Raw genomic sequence first — 11,285 nt, forward strand, 5'->3', positions numbered from 1 at the left:
GGAGAACAGTAACCCCCACAATCATCGATTTCAATATTAATTGTATACCTGATAATCACGTGACGATGTGTTTGCATTTGATGTGCGGCCATCCGTTTTACCAACCAACAGGACGATGGATACAAACTGCCAGCACAATCACACTACAGAAGTTCCTACTGCACCCCCTCTTTACCCCTCAGTAATGAAGTGTAGCTTTTTGAGAGCAAAAAAAAAAAAAAGATTACGTTCAAATTGAGGAAACGATTTATTACGACAAAAGAGACCGGGCCGATAACAATGATTGTTACGTTTTGAAACAGCTTTTTCAATTGTGTTATTACAGTGAGAGCTAACAAATGTCGCTCATATGCATACAATCGAGAAGTGAATTTTCTTCGAGATACCGATCGCTGCCTTGACTGACATCGGTCTAGCTTTTTTTTTTTATCTTTCGTTTACCTTTAAAAAAAAAAAAAAAAAAAAAAAAAAAGCGGTAAAGAATATGCGACTTCAGGTTGCAAAGCTTTTTTTCATGTGATTTTTATTGTCTTTGTCTTCACTCCGATAATTATGTTAAGATAACAATTTAAATTGCCGATCACCTAATCGATTGGTTAATCGTTCTATAGGCCGTTGATAAAGATGGCTTAACAATAATTCTATTAATGTCCTTTGTTTGTGTTAAAAAACAGAATATTTTTACAAATAGTTATATTGACTGAGTAAGTGCCGGGTCAGAGTATGTCCATTTATCATTAAGTTCGCCGAAAGAGAAACGAAATCAAGTTGCTAAGTGGTATTTGCACCCCACGATTTGTCAACGAATCCAGTATAATATACTCCTGCCCAACGGATGATAACAATACTGACGAAGGTGACTAACTCACGAAGGACCTACACAGTTCGCTCCCTTTCTCTTGCCCTTTGTTTATTTTGCCTACTGCTTGTATAAACTTTACTTCTAGGCTTTTACATACGTCTGCAGCAATTTTGTCTGTTCAGATGTTGCCCCCGCCTTTCTGCCGTTGCAGCAAGTTGTGCAGAATCACTTTTCCCATCCACCTGCGCTTGGCTGGTGAATGTCCTTCTAGCATCTGGACACTGTAACAGCGGAATCGTGAGAAAGCGAAAACGACCCTTAAGGCCACTGAGTGGTGATCCGGCTAAGTCTTAGAATACATGGACATTATCAGATTATGTTGCCATCGTCCATCTCGGAATGTGGTCGTTGGATATCTTTACCCTGAGCAGTTTGTGCGTTAAATTAACGATCGCACCTGTGTCAAGATAAAAACAAGCAGCTCCTCTTTTCGCTCTGTTTACGGAGTCCATTTCTCTTTACTTCTCTATTTCTCAGTCGGTCGTCATCCGACAGCGTTACAGAAATGGTACTTGCGTTTACGAAGTGTTCGGTTTACGCAACACGGATAAACATCGGCAAAAACGTGTGCGTTGGATTTTCATATTTGCAATACCCCTAATTATTTTAAATGGCACGCAGTTATGCTGGCATTATATCTTTTATGTCTTTTTTTTTCCTCTCTGCGATAAGGCACAGTTATATAGGCAAACTGTCCTCTTACTGAGTTTAAATGCCTCACGTTTGACTTTTATTTTATCATGTGTTTACTTACACTATCTACAATAGAACCAATCTCCGATTCCAGACTAATAAATGTGTCAGTACATTAGTTATTTCCGCTAAGCACTCCCCTATTCTATTTCTACAGGTCAACACAAGGACTTTTCCGTGCGTCTTTCGCCTCTCTCGTATCCTCTAGCAGAGATTCTGGAAGAGCCGAATGTCTGCAGCAGATTTACTTGCCGGTCATCAAGCTGACCTTGTGCTCGCTCTTTAGTCGTCTCATTCAAAAGCCCTAAGCACAACAAACGGCACGCATTTGTGGCGTCGCGTTATTGTCATTGGCTTCATGTACGTTTCGCGACTAAGACAGTCATTTTACAGTCTACCCTATTTGTCTTTTACCATAATAATCAAGTTAAGTATCGTTCATTTTCAGGTTGGCTGCAAGTATCACACTGCTATTGGGCCCAGCTAGCTCGACAATTTCTGTATCAACTCTATATACGTCACACGCAAGCATAGCTATTCTGGGATGGCCTTTCTCACATTCAGTTTGTACTTCATGGGTGGTGCACGCATTGTTAGATCCCCATTTTGATAATAATTAGATTCGCCTTGTGTCAAGCGGGGTGTAAAGTTCGGACGTTCTTAGTTGATGTGTCCACTCGCAAAAGAATGATGTTGCTGATTTTCTTCGAAAATTTTCTACTGAAAATTATATTCTTGCCATTTAGGAGGCTAAACCTTCCAAGCTGCACGCACAAAACGGCCACCGAAAAGCCTTTGCCCGAGACGCCTAGACCTCAATAAACAGTACAATACGTGTTAAACAATTTAATCCGTCCTTGTAGTAAAGAAGTACTAAATAGTAAAATTAAAATTTGCGTATATTTACCTTGCTATGTCCAGTATCGGTCCTGGTATCGGAAGGCCGCTTAAAAAACTCTTTAGCCAAATATTCCGTACATTAATAAACTAAAACAGCAACGATATTTGTGTACACAATAAAGATGCTTCCTTTCATATTTGTATTATTACTAACACCCAATATTTGTCCGTCTTGACACAAGAGAACTTAAATCGTTTTGTGAGATGCTTACCTATCGAAGGAAGCGCACTGTAGTCTTTGACACGTATCTGCGTGGTAGCTAATATCGTGATTTTCATATGGCATAGTGAACACAGTTACGCCCTATACCATTTGACTGTAGCATATCCGTATCGACCCCCATCCTCAGCCGAGTAACCAGCCACTTCAGTGGACGTCCTATCGTGCTGTATGTTTGCAGGAGCACGCAGCGAATGATTTTACGACGACAACAGGCGTCCTCGACTGGTCATTGGTGAAAGCCGTGATCGCTATCCCTGTTAACCCCGCTGCGGAATTGTTTTTCTCCAGTGTTTATCTTTGTTCATTGTTGTTAGTTGTTTGAATATATCATTCTGGGTCTGCTGATATTTCGGTCGCCTTCGCTGGTACTTTGTGCGTGATTTATGCTATACGCTTTTTTCCGTTTTCGCTCTGTTCACAGAGGAGATAGCTGAGCCAGAAGGTTAGATAATCGACGCCAGTTAGCATGAGCGTCAGCGTGTCTGCAACCGGTGGCCAGAACCAACAGCGAGTTCATCTGGTCCCCAACCCGATTTACCCACGTAGTTCCTCGACGTTCACATGGATGCGGCAATCGTTTCCGACCTATCGTATCGACATCAGCAGTAACCAAGCAGCCGTATGCATCCATATGATGGTAGCTTCCACCCAGAAGGTGTTTCCATTCCATCCAGGTACGCCACGACAAGTCAAACCGACACACCGTAGTGAACCTTGTTGATTTAGATGTGGCGTGGTCACGCGTACGTATTGGTAGCCCTATAGTCGAACTTGCGTATCGCCTACATAAAGTTACAGTTGTTCACTCATTCTCCTCCGTGCTATTTTCTTTTGTTGGTGTCGTCTCATTTTCGTTGAGTATCAAATGGACGAGCACGGTTCATGTTAACGCTAAGTCATTGTACGTTATCATTATAATATTAAAGCCACGGTGTGTGTAAAAGTGAGAAAAGGCCGAATACGATCGGAAAGTATACAGAGTATGCAAGCGCCGATTTTGGGCCCAGTTGGAAATAAAAGCTGCAACGATTATAATAATAATGACGATGTATAGAGCAATAGTCACATCAGCTGACATATTTCGTGACCAGGATGATTGACTGCTAACAATCGAGAGCCACCAAGCGAAATGAGTAGGACAACGAAATATATGGAGGGGTAAAGAAAGAATGAAGGCCGATAAGAGATACGCATGCATGTAATATATGCACACGCGGCCTGATTTCCCTCAATACTTACCCCCGTAAAATTAGCGTTTATATATTTCACAGCCTAGACTGCGAGTGCAATCATCATCTGCAAGCTGAGCCCGAGAGACAATAGGAAATCAAGAAGCGAAATAATTTCGTTAAAATAAGGCAGGACCGCAGACAAGCCATGCGCCTGCAAAACGAAAAGGTCATTACGTCGACGTTCACTAACCAAGGTCAGGTATGATCAGGTCTTCCTTTATCTAGGATACAGCGTCACAAACGAGGTACGCTTGAAGCATGCATAAATGATTCCTACAATCTAATCTGTGTAGCAGGATAATACGTGTGTGAAAAAGAGTTAAAAACAAGACCAGGGGTGTACAAATATACCTAACAAAGTACTCCTTTGTGATGCGGAGAGTAATAAAGGTCACTGACTGGTAGGTTGACTGAGCAGACCTCTATTTCACTATGTGTGTAGCAGATATTACGTCCCTGATTCGCATTTGTACGTTTGGAGACGAAGCGTAAGGTCGAAGGTAGGTTGACGTTCATTCAGAGCTATTTGAACAGAAGTACATTTCCTCACCTATTTTTATAACAAGATATTACCCACTAGTAGCTATTGATCTGTCGCAGCTAAGGCTAACGGTTCCTCCTAGGCTGTTACGAACTGTTCAGGAAGTCAGACGGTTCGACGGTACGACGACGACGACGACGACGACGACGACAAATATAACAGATCGAGTGGATCTTTTATCGAATTTTCATGAGAAAATTATACACTCTATGGATAAATACGTGCGAGCAACTGGTCACGCTCTGACGTTGCCGCGAACGTAACCGTGGCGGTAACGTTGAGCTAAAGCCGATTATGAGTAACAGGCGATCGAGTTCGATCTAGGAAAGAATCGCTTTTGAAAAGCTTCAAACGAACCAGTGTCAATTGTTATACACTACTGTGTTCCTGGCAGTGCGTCATGTAGTTAGTGTCGCTTTCTTCTTAACAACCGCAATGCAGCTAGCAACATATCGTTAGCTTAAAAATCGAGCAAACAGAATTGTCGCATTTGCATTCTTATCTTTGCTAGGATTAATAATGACAAGGCGAGCACTTTCTGTAGTCGGTAAAAACATTGTCCTAACCCGATGAAGGCAACAGTAGCCATCATCAAAAGGCCGATGTATCAAGGTCATCACTAAATGAGATTAGGAGTTAAATTTTAATTGTTCCTATTAGACAGAACGTAGAATTGGTCAACTAACAGCGAAAATATATTTGCGGATAGTGTCCTACGTGAATCCCGATATGGGCCCTGGTTGTCGTTGTGTTTCTGCGTAGTATTGTTTACTAATATGCCGCAAGACAGATAATAGTCGTATGAAGCCAGTCTTTCACCCTATAGGCCTACACGTAAATAATGGATAGAAGTTATACAATTTTCGTTACATCTTATTCATCACTCAGGGTCCTTGCCATGCGCATGTACATGGTAATAGAATAGATCATATGGAGCGTGTGTATTGAGAACGAAGTATCAGATATAACTGTGTACAACAGGTATAACTGTAATTAGAAGAGATTGATTGTTCATCAGCAAAGAAGCATGTCAAATGGCTGTCTCGTCGCTTAGCTGATGTTGAAACGGTCGTTTGCCGATCTATTTGCTACCCTCGGGTCATGCCCTGTCGTAGCAACGATTTTTGGTTTTGCATCTTCGAAAGCATTGATCAGATGTCACGCCTAATCGATCAATGCTCGCCTCGATGCGAACTGCTCGTCCGTAAATCTGTCTTATTTGTCTTTTTTTTTTCGATTTCTGCCAATTGCCACTGCCGCCACAGCTGCTGTGACTGATTCCGCTGCTGTGAAGTCGCTGACCAGAAACCGTAGTTGAATGACTCGTGTTGTTCGACCCAGGCGACTGGGCCCGTGCTGGTCGCGTGGGATCTGTCTAGTCGACTGCGGCCCATTCCATTCCAGAAATCAATTTGTAACACAGATAAATATCGCTTAAGCAATGCTCAAGTCAAACGGGTATATGTGACGGGGCTGGTAACGCCGGTGTATCGTTATTAGTAGCTAGGTGATCTCATAGGCAAGTTCATTATGAGTCGTCATAGCCATTCGAGCGTCAGCACTCTTTCGGTGATTGGTTAGATATCGTGCACACATGCACGTAACAATTTATCTACAGCACGATCAATAGACGGTTTCTAGACAGATATCATACGGTGTAAGACGTATAATTAATATTCAATTTAGTCCCAATCGTCAGTTGACATGAGAAAAATCAATGCGCGTATCTAAGCAATTGTGGTAGAAAACATTAGCATCAAATAAATCGAGTAACATTACCAGGCGTGGAAATGTCCCGTCGGTATTGAGGTATTACGCGTACCCTTAACAATTAAGCAGCGGTTCAGAAGTGAAGCAATACTCGCGATCCAGAATGGCATTGTAGATACGGTGAAACGGGTATGCCTGTGCAAGAAGCGACGTGTTTGTTCCGTCGTTCTGATCGCATATCGGCGTTCCTGAATCTCCTGTCGGATGTTAAGGACGGCCCTCAACGCCATTCGAGTTTGTACAATTGATTCGGAGTTATTGCAGCTAAATTTTTGATACTGAGTTAAACAGCAACCGTGACTCGCAGCTCGTTCTCGGCGTGGACACACATTAAGGACTCGTGATTTGAATGTATCTTAAACATTTACCGATCATAAATTAAATCCAGTCACAAGTGAATTAAGTAAGTTCACAGATTGACTCTTATTAAAAGTAGCTATGTTATCGAGAGCGGCGTTTTAAGGTTTGCCAGATTGCTTACAATACGACCCGCTTTGCCCCATGAAAATTAGGCAAATACCATTGGGTTAGATAGACCTACGCGCATGAGCGTCCAGTGGGTAAGCATCTTACAAGCAAGAAAATCGTCCCTAGCGATTCAGTCGTCGCCAACATCAAGCAATAAACGGGACACTGTTATTAAAAGGCTTGAACTTCACTTTCTATTGTTTTTTTACTGATGCTCTCCAATAGCAAATGAGGTTTTCGCACAAGCCGTACTGTTATGCCTTCCTTGCCACACCTATCACAGTTGGCGTCGCTGACGAAGTGACATAATCGCAAGCTTTGCCGAAACGTATACAGTCGGTAACGTCAGTAAAACACCGACAAATAATCGATTAGAAGACGGGCATCACAAGTAGCACGTGCAGCTGCTGTCGGCTTTGATTGCTGTTCTCGTTGATGATAACATGGTGAGAATTAACTTATCTAGCGATACGCGAGATCATTGGTATCCTAGGCCAAAGTGGGTCGAACATACTCAAAAAGTGAAGATATTTTTATTGGGTACAAACTGATTTCATAGCCAATGTAGCTCGGATAGGAGCAGTTCACTTGATACGGCCAAGCTAGTGCTAGGAGGTTGACCGTCAACATCGCAGCTGCATCTGAATAGGTTGGCCGGGTCTTCGATTCCGGGCAGCCCTCGCTGAAAACAGCGCGATAGCAGTGAGGGGTCACGAGGACGCGGAACTGTGACTTACTACTAAAGTGTCTATCATTCAATCATGTGTAGGAATGTCTGTGACAGGTGGCATGATCTCGCGCTATCTATACATCTGCACTTGACCGTTCGTCTGTCGTTTAATCATTGTATTCGCTCCGATACGGGGTGAGCGAGCCGCTGCTGGCTCCTGACAAGGGTCAGGATTTCTATATGAAATTGGCATTTCGACCTGTGATCGTCGAGCTGCTCATACGGACCCCAGATAAATGATGACTCATGCGAAAAAACATTTGTCTTCCAGAAGATCTGACGCATTAGTTTCGTTTGAGGAAAGCGAGAGCGAGAGTAAGACCTTCAATAAACCTGACTTCATAATGATATAACAATGATGTTCTTTAGTCCATTATGTGAATCCAAAAACAACGTAGCCAGAGACGGCATCTTGTAATGGCACGTAAGTTTATGTCTTTGCATCTACTTTCAACGATAAGGATTCTGGTCGTCAATCCATGCTCGAATCATGTTGCTAGCATAATTGTTTGTCCGATCATAGATGCACCTCGGGCGTCGAAGAAATAACGACCTACGTACACGATATATCTTCAATGCAATCCCGAATCAATGGAAGTTTAGCTTATGTTGTCTGATCTAAACTTTCACTTTGTTAGGAATTGTTTTTTTAGAAAATTGCCAGAGATCCATATCAGACACAGCATGTCTCTTGTATTTCCGCACATCGTGATAGTTTAGAGATGCCTGTAGGTTGACTTACTCGGAATTCATACGATCTATTTTTCTTTAAATCATAAAGAAAAATTAATATTAATGATCGCATGACAGATATTTCGGTTTGCTTTGCATTACTGGGTTATTTTAGAATAATTTACTAGCACCTGTGCTAGTCCTCACCCATTTACTTACTTGCACCACCAGAGTTCAAACCAAGACTTTTTTTTTTTATTGAAAGGGGCATTGTTCGTCCGGATCGTTCCTGAACGCAAATACAATTAGCCCTACTTTGGTCCTGAATTTCGAATTTACGAAAGCTAGTGACGCTGCCTAAAACGAAAATAGTTTCTAAAAATACGCTTTAATGCGAACGTTCAGTAGCTGGTCAGCGGCGATCCGCATCGCCTTAAATGTGTAAGTACTTGTTCTCGGTTGATACACTATAGTATGGTTTGTATTAAATGGGAAGGCCGCCACAGTCAATAGGTATTGTCTTTCATATCAAAATTAGTATAGACAAAACGCTGGAAAAGTAACGCTATCGCAACGAAGGTTTTCGATAAAGCAAGTGTTACCAAATGGACTTATTCCCAGGTTTTATTACTGTAGATGTCTAGGAGGCCTATTCAGGACTATATTTGCCGTTGGCAGGACGTAATGAGGGACTATTCGTTAATCCCACTGTTTACAAATAGTCTTTCAAAACAAAATTCTTATTTGCAACATCCCTGTTTCGGCAGACAAAACTATTCGCTCCCTAATCGATTGATTGGTATAATTCAGATGATTTTTCAGCATGCGTTCAGCTTTCAGGACTCTCCGCCTACTTGACCACTTGGCGCTAAATATAATGAGCCGTTTTGCTGACAAATCTAGGCTTTTTTTTTTTTGTTGTCAGAATTTGCATAACTACAATCAATAATATTGTTAGCGAATATAATCGTAAGGCAGAGCGGGCAAGGCTAAGATGAGCGTCTCTGAGCATCGTCGTTTCAAAATTTTACAACTTCATAACATCTAAATTTAAAGAAACAGTTAGAATGCAGCACGTGAACGTAATCAAACAAAATACATTTTTCGTCTCCGTGGGGCTTCGTGTGCGTGCGTGCGTGTGTGTGTGACAGGGCTAGAAGCCATCCTCGCCCCAAGGTCCCTTAAATTATTTATGTCGTCGGTAAAAATCAACGTGGAAGTGACTAGTGGCTCGTTGCAGCCCGGCAGTGACCAGTCATCTGGACCAGTGGTAATCATACGCAGCGTCCGTAAAAACTGCCAGCCTTAGAAAACAGTAGCGATGTAAATGGTACGCGCACCAGCATTTTACCGACCGGCCCCGTTCGTAGCACAGCCATTAAATTGTTTGGCCTTCTATATTGTATTCGCTCGATAACATAATGTCTCTTCGGTGCATGGTACAGATCAACAAAGCAGGCTTTTGTGTGACTAGAGGCTCCACAGTAAAAATGAAGTAATATAACCTAAGCGGACACCAACGTCGTCCTGGTTATGCAGCGTTTTCCTTACCTGTCGTGTATGTCTGGCCGATTCTGTGTTGTTGACTCTTTCCGTAATCTATTATAAAGTACATTGATATCGAATCAATTGTTAGCGAGTTCATTGGCCTTTTGTGTTGTGTGTGCGTGGAATTTAAGAAAAAGTTTGCCTACATCGAGACGAAGCTACCTTGCAACCAAGAGGGGCAGTCCGTTTCAATAGGTGTATTGTTGAAGCCGCACGCCAAAAAAAAACCTCTTTTCTCAAGCCGTCTGTTTATTTGATGCTAACCAACATGCTCTGTAGTAGAACTCTATGGCTAAACAATGATAAGAAGAGACGACGCCGTACAAGCTGTCGTTGCAAAAGCTCAATATTAGCACACTATAGATTTTCATAACCACAATCCCGTCGTGGCTAGATGGCTTACAAAGCTGGCCTCCTCGTTTTCCTCACTGTTCACTAAATCATCACGATTATTATTATTCCTACTGTTATTAAACAAGAAAGTGATTAGAAATCAACAGATACAAAAAAAACATATCGAATACAGGGATGTCGCCCCTCGATACCATACGATTAGGCCTGTACGTCTGGTAATTCGTTGCCGGAGCAGACGACATAGTCTTCAAGCAGTGACGATCTTCTAGCGTTCAAGTCAGCCCGATATATTCTCAAATTATATTCATCCAGGCATGCGAGTACATGAATGCTTCCACCGCGAATTCATGCCGTTACGATCACGGTACGTTCGTCGTTCTCGCAACTACCTCGCCGAATAGAAAACCGCTAGAAGTTGTCAGTAGGAATCGACCTGGGGCTCTACGGATATATCTTTTCTACTGGACTGACCGCTTTCCTCCCTAGATTCTCGTGGTTTATCTCACTGACAGAACGGACATATTTATAGTAGTAAACGACATACATACGATCGATCCAAAATAGAAACGCCTTAGTGAGTACAACGCCCTGTTCTGCGCACTGGTATCTTTATAATGGTACCACATCGATCCGTCTCTCCTAAGGCAAACACAGTTAAGTATTTTAGGGTTAACTATAGACGCTTCAGCCCGTGTGGCAAGATGCTAATGCAGCAATGCAAATCACAATTCAACACTTTGAGTTCATGTAGATAGGGGGCTATTCTTCTCGACTGATCACAATATAGGGCTAGATATAATCTACACGATAAGCACCGTACGTGACTATGATTCTCATTCCATGAACACGTAAGCGTGTCAGGTACGACACACAGCCGTTCGGTTTACGAAGTAGGCGACAATACATACTGTACAGCACGAGGAAGACAAATGGTACGGATCACAAAGAACAGCTAGCTGCCTTTGCTATTTTATAGCAAACGTCAAGAAAAGTTGCAGTAAAATCTTCTAGTGTAGGAAATCGTTTCAGGACAGCACGATAAAACAGGCTCATACATCGCACCTTCAGGCTCTTTGGTAAAGCATCGTCTCATTTAGGGAAAAGCTTGCTAAATAGTATTACACTTATGCAAGCAGCAGCTAAAAATGGCCAGTTAATAGTGTGCGGTACACTTGCTTTGGGCACAAATTTCTTTTTATCTAAAGCAAACTGTGTAATGTTACTATATGTCCTATGTGATATTGTTGACGCGTATGCCCTGAGCGATAAGCTCGCTTGTCCTACAGCTGGCT

The sequence above is a fragment of the Varroa destructor genome, unplaced genomic scaffold, assembly GCF_002443255.2.
Source record: "Varroa destructor unplaced genomic scaffold, Vdes_3.0 BEIS01000001.1, whole genome shotgun sequence".
Lineage (NCBI taxonomy): Eukaryota > Metazoa > Arthropoda > Arachnida > Mesostigmata > Varroidae > Varroa > Varroa destructor.